The sequence below is a fragment of the Dendropsophus ebraccatus genome, chromosome 4 (assembly GCF_027789765.1).
Source record: "Dendropsophus ebraccatus isolate aDenEbr1 chromosome 4, aDenEbr1.pat, whole genome shotgun sequence".
Classification (NCBI taxonomy): Eukaryota; Metazoa; Chordata; class Amphibia; order Anura; family Hylidae; genus Dendropsophus; species Dendropsophus ebraccatus.
Genome location: NC_091457.1, coordinates 66920603 through 66932786, shown reverse-complemented (window position 1 = coordinate 66932786; position 12184 = coordinate 66920603). Strand labels below are relative to the sequence as shown.

At 47.4% G+C, this 12184-nt stretch overlaps 1 protein-coding gene across 2 annotated transcripts in view; it reads right to left on the bottom strand.

Moving 5' to 3' along the window:
* Positions 1-10464, bottom strand: part of CPNE2 (copine 2) — a 93860-nt gene extending 83396 nt beyond the window's left edge. For both annotated transcript variants that reach the window (XM_069966006.1, XM_069966007.1), the window contains exon 1: positions 10331-10464. The gene's annotated coding sequence lies outside the window, so the exon portion shown is untranslated. The remainder of the gene's footprint in view (positions 1-10330) is intronic.
* Positions 10465-12184: the final 1720 nt, after the last annotated feature.

Sequence of the window (12184 nt, the reverse complement as noted above, 5' to 3'; positions counted from 1 at the left end):
ATGTAGAGGTGGCAGGAAATGTCCCAATCCTACACATAGGCAGGGGCATAATTCATTTCCACATCTAAAAGTTGTCACAAGAGCATAACATGAAGTCCCTGGCATCTCCTCCTCAGACATCCCCTCCTCAGCATTCCCATGGCATAAGTAGCCTCAGCATCAGGAGTCTCTGTATCCAGGCTTCACCACACTTTTCTACAGTCCTGAATGACAAACCTGCCATGTTCTGCAGAGACATGGGGGCTGTATACTGCAGTTGTGTCATCAGGGGTCTGGGAAATGTGGGGGATGTCCACGTGTAGACTGTAATGGTGGATATGTAGTATACTGTATACAGAACATGTAGAACAGGAAGAGAACCAGAGAAAGTAAAACAAGGGACTCTTTGTGGTCACACTGACTAAGCGCAGCTGTGCACATGAGGTGTGTGACACAAGGATCAGTGCTGAGAGGGTGATGACTGTGACACAGCAGCAGGGCCGCACTACTATGTACACACGGATGTGACACGATGAGGGCTGTGCGGGTGTCACACACTGGTGTCTACTGTGCAGCCACAGCTAATACATGTGCTGCCAGGAAGTAGGGTGGCTGGACAGCTGCAGCGTGCTGTATGTATGATAACAGCTGCAGCGTGCTGTATGTATGATAACAGCTGCAGCGTGCTGTATGTATGATAACAGCTGCAGCGTGCTGTATGTATGATAACGGCTGCAGTGTGCTGTATGTATGATAACGGCTGCAGCGTGCTGTATGTATAACAGCTGCAGCGTGCTGTATGTATGACAACAGCTGCAGCGTCCTGTATGTATAACAGCTGCAGCGTGCTGTATGTATGATAACAGCTGCAGCGTGCTGTATGTATGATAACAGCTGCAGCGTGCTGTATGTATGATAACAGCTGCAGCGTGCTGTATGTATTATAACGGCTGCAGCGTGCTGTATGTATGATAACAGCTGCAGCGTGCTGTATGTATGATAACAGCTGCAGCGTGCTGTATGTATGACAACAGCTGCAGCGTGCTGTATGTATGACAACAGCTGCAGCGTGCTGTATGTATGATAACAGCTGCAGCGTCCTGTATGTATAACAGCTGCAGCGTGCTGTATGTATGATAACAGCTGCAGTGTGCTGTATGTATGTATAACAGCTGCAGCGTGCTGTATGTATGATAACAGCTGCAGCGTGCTGTATGTATGATAACAGCTGCAGCGTACTGTATGTATGATAACAGCTGCAGCGTGCTGTATGTATGACAACAGCTGCAGCGTGCTGTATGTATAACAGCTGCAGCGTGCTGTATGTATGATAACAGCTGCAGTGTGCTGTATGTATAATAACAGCTGCAGTGTGCTGTATGTGTAACAGTAGCAGTGTGCTGTATGTATGATAACAGCTGCAGTGTGCTGTATGATAACAGCTGCAGTGTGCTGTATGATAACAGCTGCAGTGTGCTGTATGTATGATAACAGCTGCAGTGTGCTGTATGTATGATAACAGCTGCAGTGTGCTGTATGTATGATAACAGCTGCAGTGTGCTGTATGTATGATAATAGCTGCAGTGTGCTGTATGTATAATAACAGCTGCAGTGTGCTGTATGTATAACAGTAGCAGTGTGCTGTATGTATGATAACAGCTGCAGCGTGCTGTATGTATGATAACAGCTGCAGCGTGCTGTATGTATGATAACAGCTGCAGTGTGCTGTATGTATAACAGAAGCAGTGTGCTGTATGTATGATAACAGCTGCAGCGTGCTGTATGTATGTATAACAGCTGCAGCGTGCTGTATGTATGATAACAGCTGCAGCGTGCTGTATGTATGATAACAGCCGCAGCGTGCTGTATGTATGATAACAGCTGCAGCGTGCTGTATGTATGATAACGGCTGCAGTGTGCTGTATGTATGATAACGGCTGCAGCGTGCTGTATGTATGATAATGGCTGCAGTGTGCTGTATGTATGATAACAGCTGCAGTGTGCTGTATGTATAAGGCTATGTTATTACGTAAGTTTCCGGCCGTAGCGCGTTCTGTGAATAAGCGGCCGCAGACTTACATAGTTTGCGTACAATGGAAAGTATACGAAGTACGGCTGCACAGTTCACACTATGTACGAACTTACGGCCGGATCGTACGCGACGGCGTAAAAAATGAACCAGACCATTGTTTGCGGACGAAAATGCCGTAACTTATGCACATAGCGTAAAATGCGGTCCCGTACGTTGTGGTGATTTCTTCATTTTTGCAGCTTTTTATGCCGATCCAAAAGGTTCTGTGGGGTGTCCGGAGCTAGGTGAAGATTTCCACGTAAAAGACCACTGTCAGATCGCTACGTAGGGCGCTCGGGAAGCGTAAGTAGACTTCGGGGGTAAGTTCGCGGTCCGTACGTAGCCGGCCGCAAGTAGCGTAAATCTCCGGCCGGAGTTTACCGCGTATATGTCCGGCCGCGAAAATATGCGGCCGGACATATACGCAGTGTGAACATAGCCTAACAGTAGCAGTGGGCTGTATGTATAACAGTAGCAGTGTGCTGTATGTATAATAACAGCTGCAGTGTGCTGTATGTATAATAACAGCTGCAGTGTGCTGTATGTATGATAACAGCTGCAGTGTGCTGTATGTATGATAACAGCTGCAGTGTGCTGTATGTATGATAACAGCTGCAGTGTGCTGTATGTATTATAACAGCTGCAGCGTGCTGTATGTATAATAACAGCTGCAGTGTGCTGTATGTATGATAACAGCTGCAGCGTGCTGTATGTATGATAACAGCTGCAGTGTGCTGTATGTATGTATGATAACAGGATGCGGTTATACACAGAATAGTGTCACCTTGTAGATATCTGGTATAGTACAAATAGCAGAATATGGGGATGCTGATATAGGTAGTGTAATGGTAGTACAGGTGGTACAATGGTGGGGTTGGCATGTTACAGGTAGTTTAATAGTGGCTCTAGTATATCAGGTACTATACTTGCTAAGCTAGTTTATAATGGGTACTGTAAAGGTGATGCTAATATATTACAGGTAGTATAATGCTGACATTGGTATTTTACAAGTAGTATAATAGTGGCCCTAGTATATCAGGTACTATAATCGAGGTGCTAGTATATTACAGGTAGTACAATATTGGCATTGGTATATTTCAGGTAGTATAGAACTGATAAACTACAGGTAGTATAACCGTAGTGCTGGTATACTAAAGACCAGCTGGGGGTCCTAGTATATTACAAATATGGTAGTATTATGGTGATGCTGTTATATTAGAGGTAGTATACTGATGGTACTCGCATATAACAGAGAGTATGATAATGGTACTTGTACTGTAAATCACAGGTGGAATAATGATTGTGTTTGTATATCACAGGTAAAGTATAACAGTGGTACTGATATAATAGAGGCAGTGTATTAGTGGTACAGGTGGTATAATCATGGAGGAACGTATACTGGAAAAAGGGTGTTTCCAAGAGCTACTTCCCATGTAGCCTTAAGAGCACATGTGTGTGAGATACTGGACTCTTATAAAATTAGCACACTTTCCATTACCGATATTCAATCATTTGTTCTGATAGCCGCATTTTTCGGGGTGACCTAAAGAATAGAGAAATGTGTGTAACATCGGGAAAGTTTGGTACCTGACATGGGAGCTGTCTTTGGGCTATGCTGTGACTAGCATCCTAAAACACCATTTTCACCACAACTGGTTCCTCCAACCAATCCAGACCAGGAAGTGTGTGTGTGTGTATATATATATATTATATATATATAGTTATTGTGTCTAGTGTACAACCTATTGAGTGTATCTTTGTACAGGTGATATATTGATGGTTCTGAGATAACACAGGCGGTATAATCATGGCATCAGTATATTATAGGGGGTATAATCATGGTGCTTGTGTAGGTAGTATAATCACGGTGTCGGTATATTACAGGTAGTATAATCATGGTGCTGGTATATTACAGGTGGTATAATAATGGTAATTGTATATTACACAGGGTATAATGGTGGTGCTGGTATATTACAGGAGATATAATCATGGCACTGGTGTATTACAGGTGGTATAATAATGGCAGTGGTGTATTACAGGTGGTATAATAATGGTGGTGCTTGTACATTGCAGTAGATATAACCATATTACAGGAGATATAACCATGGTGTTGGTATATTACAGGTGATATAATGGTGGTACTTATATATTACACATCACAGGTAGTACAATAATGCTGGGGTCACAGAGGCCAGCAGATGGGCACACAGCCTGGCCCATGCTCCCAGTACACACTACATGCCTGTACACAGCCCTGCGGCCATTACACCCTGTGCTGCCAATATATCAGACTGGAGTAATATAAGGTATACTGTGGGGGCAGCACATGGGCATTACACTGAGACCCTGATGGACTGGCAGAGAACTTGTACTCACAGTTCAGGCTCCTGGCTCTACTCCCCAGAGACTTGTGCCCCGCACAGCACTTCTTCCATGTGAGGAGCCGGGCACGGGTGGCTGGTGTGTGGGTGCAGTGCCTGGTGGGGATGTGCTGCCACTTCCAGTGTCTCCTCAGGAGCAGGGCACTACTATGGCTCTCTGGGACATCTCCTTGGGGGCTCCTAGCAGATTGCTGAGCTCCAGGTCATGGTGCTGGCACTTTGCAGCGTCTCCTTCCCCCAGCTCCGCTCATCTCCAGTCTCTGTGTGACTCTCCTGTTTCTCAGGCGTCTCCTCCCCTCTGGGTGGGAATATAGTAAGAATGCACTGACACAACCAGGGTGTGTGTATTCCGGGGCTTCTACCTCACAGCATGCTCCGGACTCTGCCTGGCATTAGAGTCCCTCATGTATGTGCCCATGGGGGTGCCCTGGTAGGTGGCCTCATGTGGTGCCACTCTGCTGCCCTCCTACATCCATACAATGATTATGGCCGATATCTGCCAGTATGTGTATTCATAACAGACCCATGTAGAGGTGGCAGGAAATGTCCCAATCCTACACATAGGCAGGGAATATAACAACGACACTCAACTACTTCAGTTAATGCTGGTTATACCATCTTTTTAGATGCATCACAGGTATAACAAAGTCTTTGGGACTATGTTCCAACATATATGAAACATATACAATTCTGTAATACCAGTGTTGGCACAGGGAAACACTGGTAAGATAGGCAGAAATGACAAGAACAGCGAGCCCTAAGCCTGCCCACTGTCCCTGCCTACTTGCCACAACTAGGGCAACCACGGTGCCGGTCCCTACACTGAAACAGGTGGATAACACGTAACAGGACAGACAAACAAACAAACACAATGCAATCACAGTCTACAGTCCGGGTCTGCAACAGCAGGCAGAAAAGTACAAAGCAACAGGCAAGAGGAAGGTCCAGATACATGCATGAGCTTCAGGGCAGGCAGCAAACAAGGATAATCAAAACAGAGTAAGCCAAAGGTCAAACAGAGAGAGATTCAATACAAAGCTGAGCAAGAGTGATAGAACTACAATAACCAGCAGGGATTGTTGGAGCTGAATACTATTTATGGAGGATCAGGGACTCAGTCCAGCAGCTGATTGGCCCCTGATCCTCAACACAGATCACCTGTACAGCAGCAGGGTTAAAGGACAACTCCCACGAATTTTTTTTTTAGCTTATTTAACACACATTACAAAGTTATATAACTTTGTAATGTGGTTAAATACCCGGTCTGGCCCCCTTCCCCCACTTTCGGACCCAGGACCCCCCCGCCCGGAAGTTAAAGAATATATACATTACCTATTACGATCGTCACGGTCCTCTTCTCCCGGGCGGCATCTGGTGACGACGACGTCAGAGCCGGAGGGCGGTCCGGGTCTTCTTCCTCTTCGGCGTCTTCATAGAGAGTGAATGGGACGGAAAAGGCTGCTGGTGCACATGCGCACCAGCAGCCTTTTCATTGGCTGGAGCGCATCACATGGCTTCCAGCTTCGTCAGCCCTGATTGGCTGAGGTTGCTGGAAGCCATGTGATGCGCTCCAGCCAATGAAAAGGCTGCCGGTGCGCAAGCGCACTGGCAGCCTTTTCCATCCCCAGGACCCGGAAATCAGAGACATCGCTGGACGGCGGACGGCGGTGACGGTGAGGCGGACGGCGGGCGAATGGAGTGGCGATCGTCACCGGAGGGATGCTGAGTATGGTGTCTGTGTGTGTCTGTGTTTTTTTTTGGGGGGGGGGGGGTCCCGCGGGAGTTGTCCTTTAACCCTGAAGCTGCCAAGGCATAGCAAGCAAAAGGGGTGGGGCTGAACAAACCTAATATACACCTGTGTTCAGACAGGGTTCAGGAAACTGCACAGAAACATCAAACTCAGCACCTTCTCGGCCGCACAGCCTGAACCGAGGAGCGCAAAGGCACAGTCCTGACAACCAGTATACCCAATCACGGGACGTTTTCATTGCATGGCACACTAGTTGTACATGTGAATACACCTGTAGGGTACAAACACACAGGACGTAAACGCAGTGAAACTCGCTGCGTATCCTGTCCTGGTTTAGTCAATGGCAGACAAAATCGCAGCAGGGATAAAGATCCCTGCTGTGATTTTGTCTGCAGTCCGCACCGATAACCCCCCGGCCGCCAGAGCATATACTTTACCTGATCCCGGCTTCGGCTTGCTCCAAGGGTCCCGGTGTCTTCAGCAAGCCGGAGCGGAGAGCAGGTAAAGTATAAGCTCCAGCCAGCTGCCCCCCGCAGCCCCGATCAGCAACCCCCCCGCAGCCCCGATCAGCCCCCCCACCACAGCCCCGATCAGCCGGCCGCACCGATCGCCCCCCCCGCAGCCCCAATTTCCCGGCGATCAGAGCTGCGGGGGGGGGGGGGGGGGCGGCTGCTGCTGTGGGGAGGGGGCGTTCGGAGCGGCAGGGACTGTGGGCGGCCGGCTGATCGGGGCTGCAGGGGGGGGAGGGCATCGGGGCGGCCGGCTGATCGGGGCTGCGGGGGCCATCGGGGCGGCCTGTGGCTGCAGGCTATGTGCGGCCGGGGGCTGCGGGCGATGTGCGGCTGGGGGCAATGTGCGGCCGGGGGCTGCGGGGCTGGGGACGATCGGGGCTGCAGGGGGCCGGGCATACATTACCTGATCCTGGCTCCTGCTTGCTTCGGCGGCTCCCGGCACGTCCCGGGACGGGCCGTGAAGACACCGGGAGCCCCGAAGCAAACAGGAGCGGGGATCCGGTAATGTATAATGTCCGGCGGACGGGGGTTAATGGGGCGGGCTGCAGACAAACTCGCAGCAGGATGTACATCCCTGCTGCGATTTTGTCTGCCATTGAATACACAGGCACAGGATTCGCAGCAAGTTTCACTGCGTATACGCAGCAAGAAACTCCCTGCGAATACGCCGTGTGTGTTTGTACCTGTAGGGAAATTTCCAACATAGTATATAATCTGTCAGCAGAATACTGGTGTCACGTACTGATAATTCACCTGAATACCAGAGTTGCAGGTTAAGCAAGTTTAGCAAGATTAGCCGGCGAGGGGGTGGGCCAATGGCCGACGAGGGGGTGGGGCCAACGGTGCCGTTGTGGGCGGGGCTAAGTGGCACTAATGCCGCAAGGCCACGCCTACTTAATACAATCTGCAGTTGATAAAAGGACACTTTTTACTTGAACAAACACCATGACATATGATATGAAATAAGGTATGAAAAACGCTAAACTTACCCTTTACACCTGTGTAGAGATGTCAGAATGCAAAAAGGAGGTGACAGTGACACTGTAAGTTTTAGTATCTTTTGTAAAAACATTTGTCTTAATATGAACCCCTTTTCTGGTAATTAGTGGGATTGGGTGGTCAGCCAGGACGTGAAGGTAATGGCCAGGCAATTCACCCAACTCAATTCACCCAATTGTCTCAGGTGTCAGAAGACGCGATGCAATCTAAACTTTGGGCATGTCTGGACAATATGTCAAATGCTTTATGCATCACACTAATGCTTTAGGCTAGGTTCACACACACTAGTTTTGGTCAGTATTTTGCAACCAAAACCAGGAGTGGATTGAAAACACAGAAAGGCTATCTTTACACACTGCTGAAATTGAGTGGATAGCTGCCATTTAATGGCAAATAATTTCAGTTATTTTAAAACAAAGGCCGTTGTTTTGAAATAACGCCCGTTATTTGTCAATAAATGACGGTCATTCACTTAATTTCAACAGTGTGTGAACATAGCAAATATATTGAGAGGCTTGCGCCTCACCAGCATGGCGAGGCATCCTCCTCCGGGTCTTCGAGGATGCCATGTGGCAGTTTTAGAAATTATATTTTACAACTGCTTGTAAATCATGGTAAACTGTACCACGCTGCTTCACACCTTACGCACCGACTTATCTGCCCATCAGGCAAAAAGGGCAGACAGCAGCAAAAAGTCACACATTCTTTGCCCAAACTTACCTACTGGCAGAACTGGACTGCCCATATGGCAATTTAGGCAAATGCCAGATGGGCCAGTGTGCTAAGTGGGCTAGTCCATGAACAGCTTGACGGCTGGCTCTTCCTCAGCACAGTACCCTCTATGCACTTCACAACATATTAATTCATTTGCTATAAAAAAAACTGTATTATTTAGACAGTATTTTATTGTATCTAGCCAGCCCTATACCCTTTATCTACAAGTTCCAAGCAGGCCCCACCTTCTTATGGTTACTGCATTGTATTTTAACTATTTAAATATTTGTAGAATACCAGCCCTTTCTTCTAGGTGCCTTGCTTAGTCTGGCCTTTCCCCATTGACCTGTCTTGCACAGGTGACCCCGCCAGGAGTACTACTCCCACCAGCTTAGCTCATTAGATCACCAAGGCGCACAAGCTCTCTCACCAAGTCAAGGTGAAGACACCAAGAGGAGCCCCTCCATCCTAACCCGATTACCCATCCCAACCTTTTATTTACCTTTCCTTCGCTAAAAACTACCTTGAACTCCTTAAAACTGTGAGCCCGAGCCTTTCCTGGCACCCTTCCCTGCCCAGGCCTGCCCCAGGACCCTAACGCGGACCCTCCCATTGCTTTTCCCAACAAAGGCCCCTCCCAGCCCCGGCCCTTCCCAGCTTCCTAACATGGACCCTCTCAGAGCCTTTCCCAACCCAGGCCCTTCCCAGCCCCGTAACAAAGAATTCCTCCCAGCGCCCTTCCCAGCCCAGACCCACCCTAGCCACCTAACAGAGACCCTTCCATCGCCCTTCCCAACTAAGGCCCTTCCCAGCCCTCTAACACAGAACCCTCCCATGGCCCTTTTTTCTAGCCCAGGCCTTTCCCAGCCCTCTAACGTAAACCGTCCCAGCGCCGTTCCCAACCCAGGCCCGTCCCAGCCCCCTAACGTGAACCCTCCCAGAGCCCTTCACAACCCAGGCACACCCCAGCCCCTAAGGCAGACCCTCCCAGCGCCCTTCCCGTACCAGTCCCGCCGCAGGCACTTAAAGCGACTCTGTACCCACAATATGCCCCCCCCCAAACCGCTTGTAGCTGCTTTTAATCCAAGATCTGTCCTGCGGTCCAGCCCAGGCCCACCCCAGCCCCCTAACATGGACCCTCCCAGCACCCTTCCCAGCCCCCTAACACAGAACCCTCCCATCATCCTTCCTAGCTCACGCTCTTCTCAGCTCCCTAAGGCGGACCCTCCTATTACCCTTCCCAGCCAAGGCCGCCCCAGCCCTCTAATGTGGACCTTCCCAGCACCCTTTCCAGAACCCTAACACTGAACCCTCCCATCATCCTTCCTAGCTCACGCTCTTCTCAGCTCCCTAATGCGGACCCTCCTATCACCCTTCTCAGCCAAGGCCACTCCAGCCTTCTAATGTGGACTCTCCCAGCACCCTTTCTAGCCTAGGCCTCCTAGTGGTTATACACTGATGCCATTTCCTTACACAATATGGGCACATATAGGGATTACAGGGGATATTTATTGCAGTCTTAAAGTACGATTGTGCTTTGCTGCCAATAGCAACCAATCACAGATTAGCTTTCATTTTACTAGATCTAATGAATACATTGCTCCTGTAGGAGAGCTTGATAAATCTCCCCCTATACGTTCTAATATCCAGTCTGTATAGAGCAGCACAATCTGTCATTGAGGAGGCTGCAGACACCCATATTACTCTATGGGACAGACTAGAGAGCTATGTATGATCGAAATGGCGGCCATAACACTAGAGGTGTTGGAGATAAAAAAAAATTCTCACAGATGTCCATGGTCGCCATCACTAATGTCATCTGTGTCCTGTATAAATCACATAATAGTAAGCTAGTTGCATGCCCCCCTAACATGACCAGTCTCACCGTAATCTTTCCCCCTTTGATGTCCTGTGTAACACTTACCAGTAGATGTTCTGGGATGTACCGAGGAGCTGTGCCGTCCATCAGGCGTCTGTGACAGGAAAAACAGGCAGAAAATTACCGCTCAGAAACCACAGGTCGCCACAAGTCTTATTTACAGCTCCAGTGATCGTGGTAGTTGGTCGCTGACCTCAGCAACCAGTCAACCAGTTCAAATAACAATCAGTGATTGGACAATTACTTTTTTTTTTTTTTTTTTTAACTGAGAAAGCTTTATTAACAATCAGTTTTTTAAACAATGTACTGTGCAGCAGCTCCAACTACAAATTAAATCATATTTTTATTTTTTTATTTATTTTTTGGGCATCACAGGTGTTAATAAGCAGTCTGGCCCCCCACCGCTATTCAAATGTCAAGCAATAGATTGAGTCACACTCACACATCTCTAGTATCGACCTGTAGAATTCAGCTCCTATTTAAGTGAACAGAAGATGATGATCCATGACTGGTGACCTATCCTTTGGATAGCTCATCAGTATATTTTGTCAGAAACATTCCTTTAAAAATAGTGTAAAAGCAACAAAAAAATCTTGTAGAAAAGAAAAACTTAAACAAAAAACAGACAGCAGTGCAGTGCCAGTGCTCAATTTTATTCCCAGTCCAGCCCTGCCTACTGGTTTGCTGAAAATGTGCAGCTTTTATCCAATGTACCACAGGCACGGGAATTATAAATACCTCCCTATGTCTTTATACATATTTGCTCAAAAAGTTCAGTCCAGCTCTAGCTCTATGTTACTTTCTGAGCTGTAGATTATAACTCGGTGAAACTGAACATTCAGCTGTTCGCCTGCTGTTTCCTTAAAATTGATGGTTTGAGAAGATCAGCAACTTGTGGTTGTGGATATTATTAACCATCTAATATTAGAAACGGCAAACCACTCTCCTATAAACTGTTCTAAATAAAAACCCTCTTCAGCTCAAATCTTTCAATGATTCTTCTTGTGCTCCATGAAGCAGTCAAGGAGGGCATGATAGATATCTGGCAGGAATTCTCAGTCTTTTTCTTAAAGGGCTATTCTCATGTTGGATTCCTTTTAAGTGGACCTTTAGCCAACCCAAATATGGGCATACACGCCCTCAATGTAAAACATTCACATTACCTGATATTCACTCCCATTATGAAAATTACGTTTACACCCACCTGACTATTAGGGTTCTATTAGACTAAGTGATTTTTGTATTCTCAGATCGATGATAAACAAGAGCATTTGCTAACTATTCGAAATTGCTTATGATTTTAAATAGAATTATTATTATACTTAAAGGTGTTATCTGGTTTGGTAAACTATATGTTTAGTCATCCTCCCTCCTAGAGACTAACAATTCATTCCATACCTGTCATTACCTTTTCTGTCTCCTTCCCTCAGTTTTGAGCATGCTGCTTTCTGCTCTAAACTCCCCCTTCCCTTCTGAGATGACTGATATTAACAAGTCGGAAAAACAAACTAACAAGTCAGAATTAGCACAACTGTCTTGGGCATTAGATTTCCGGTGATATGTTAATCCAGGGATTATTCTGATTGCAATTGGAATTTTCTTCCTGTGATGGAGCTATTGTCATCTGCTTCATAGGGGTTTTTGCCTTCCCCTGGATTAACATATAGGGTTTCCCTATGTTTTGTTCCCTGAGCCATTTAGTTATCACCTTTGCTTTATGGCAAGGTGCTCCATCATGCTGGAAAAGACATTGTTGATGGCCAAACTGCTCTTGGACGGTTGGGAGAAGTTGCTCTTGGAGGACATTCTGGTACCATTCTTTATTCATGGCTGTGTTTTTAGGCAAGACTGTGAGAGAGCCAATTCCCTTGGCTGAGAAGCAACCCCACACATGAATGG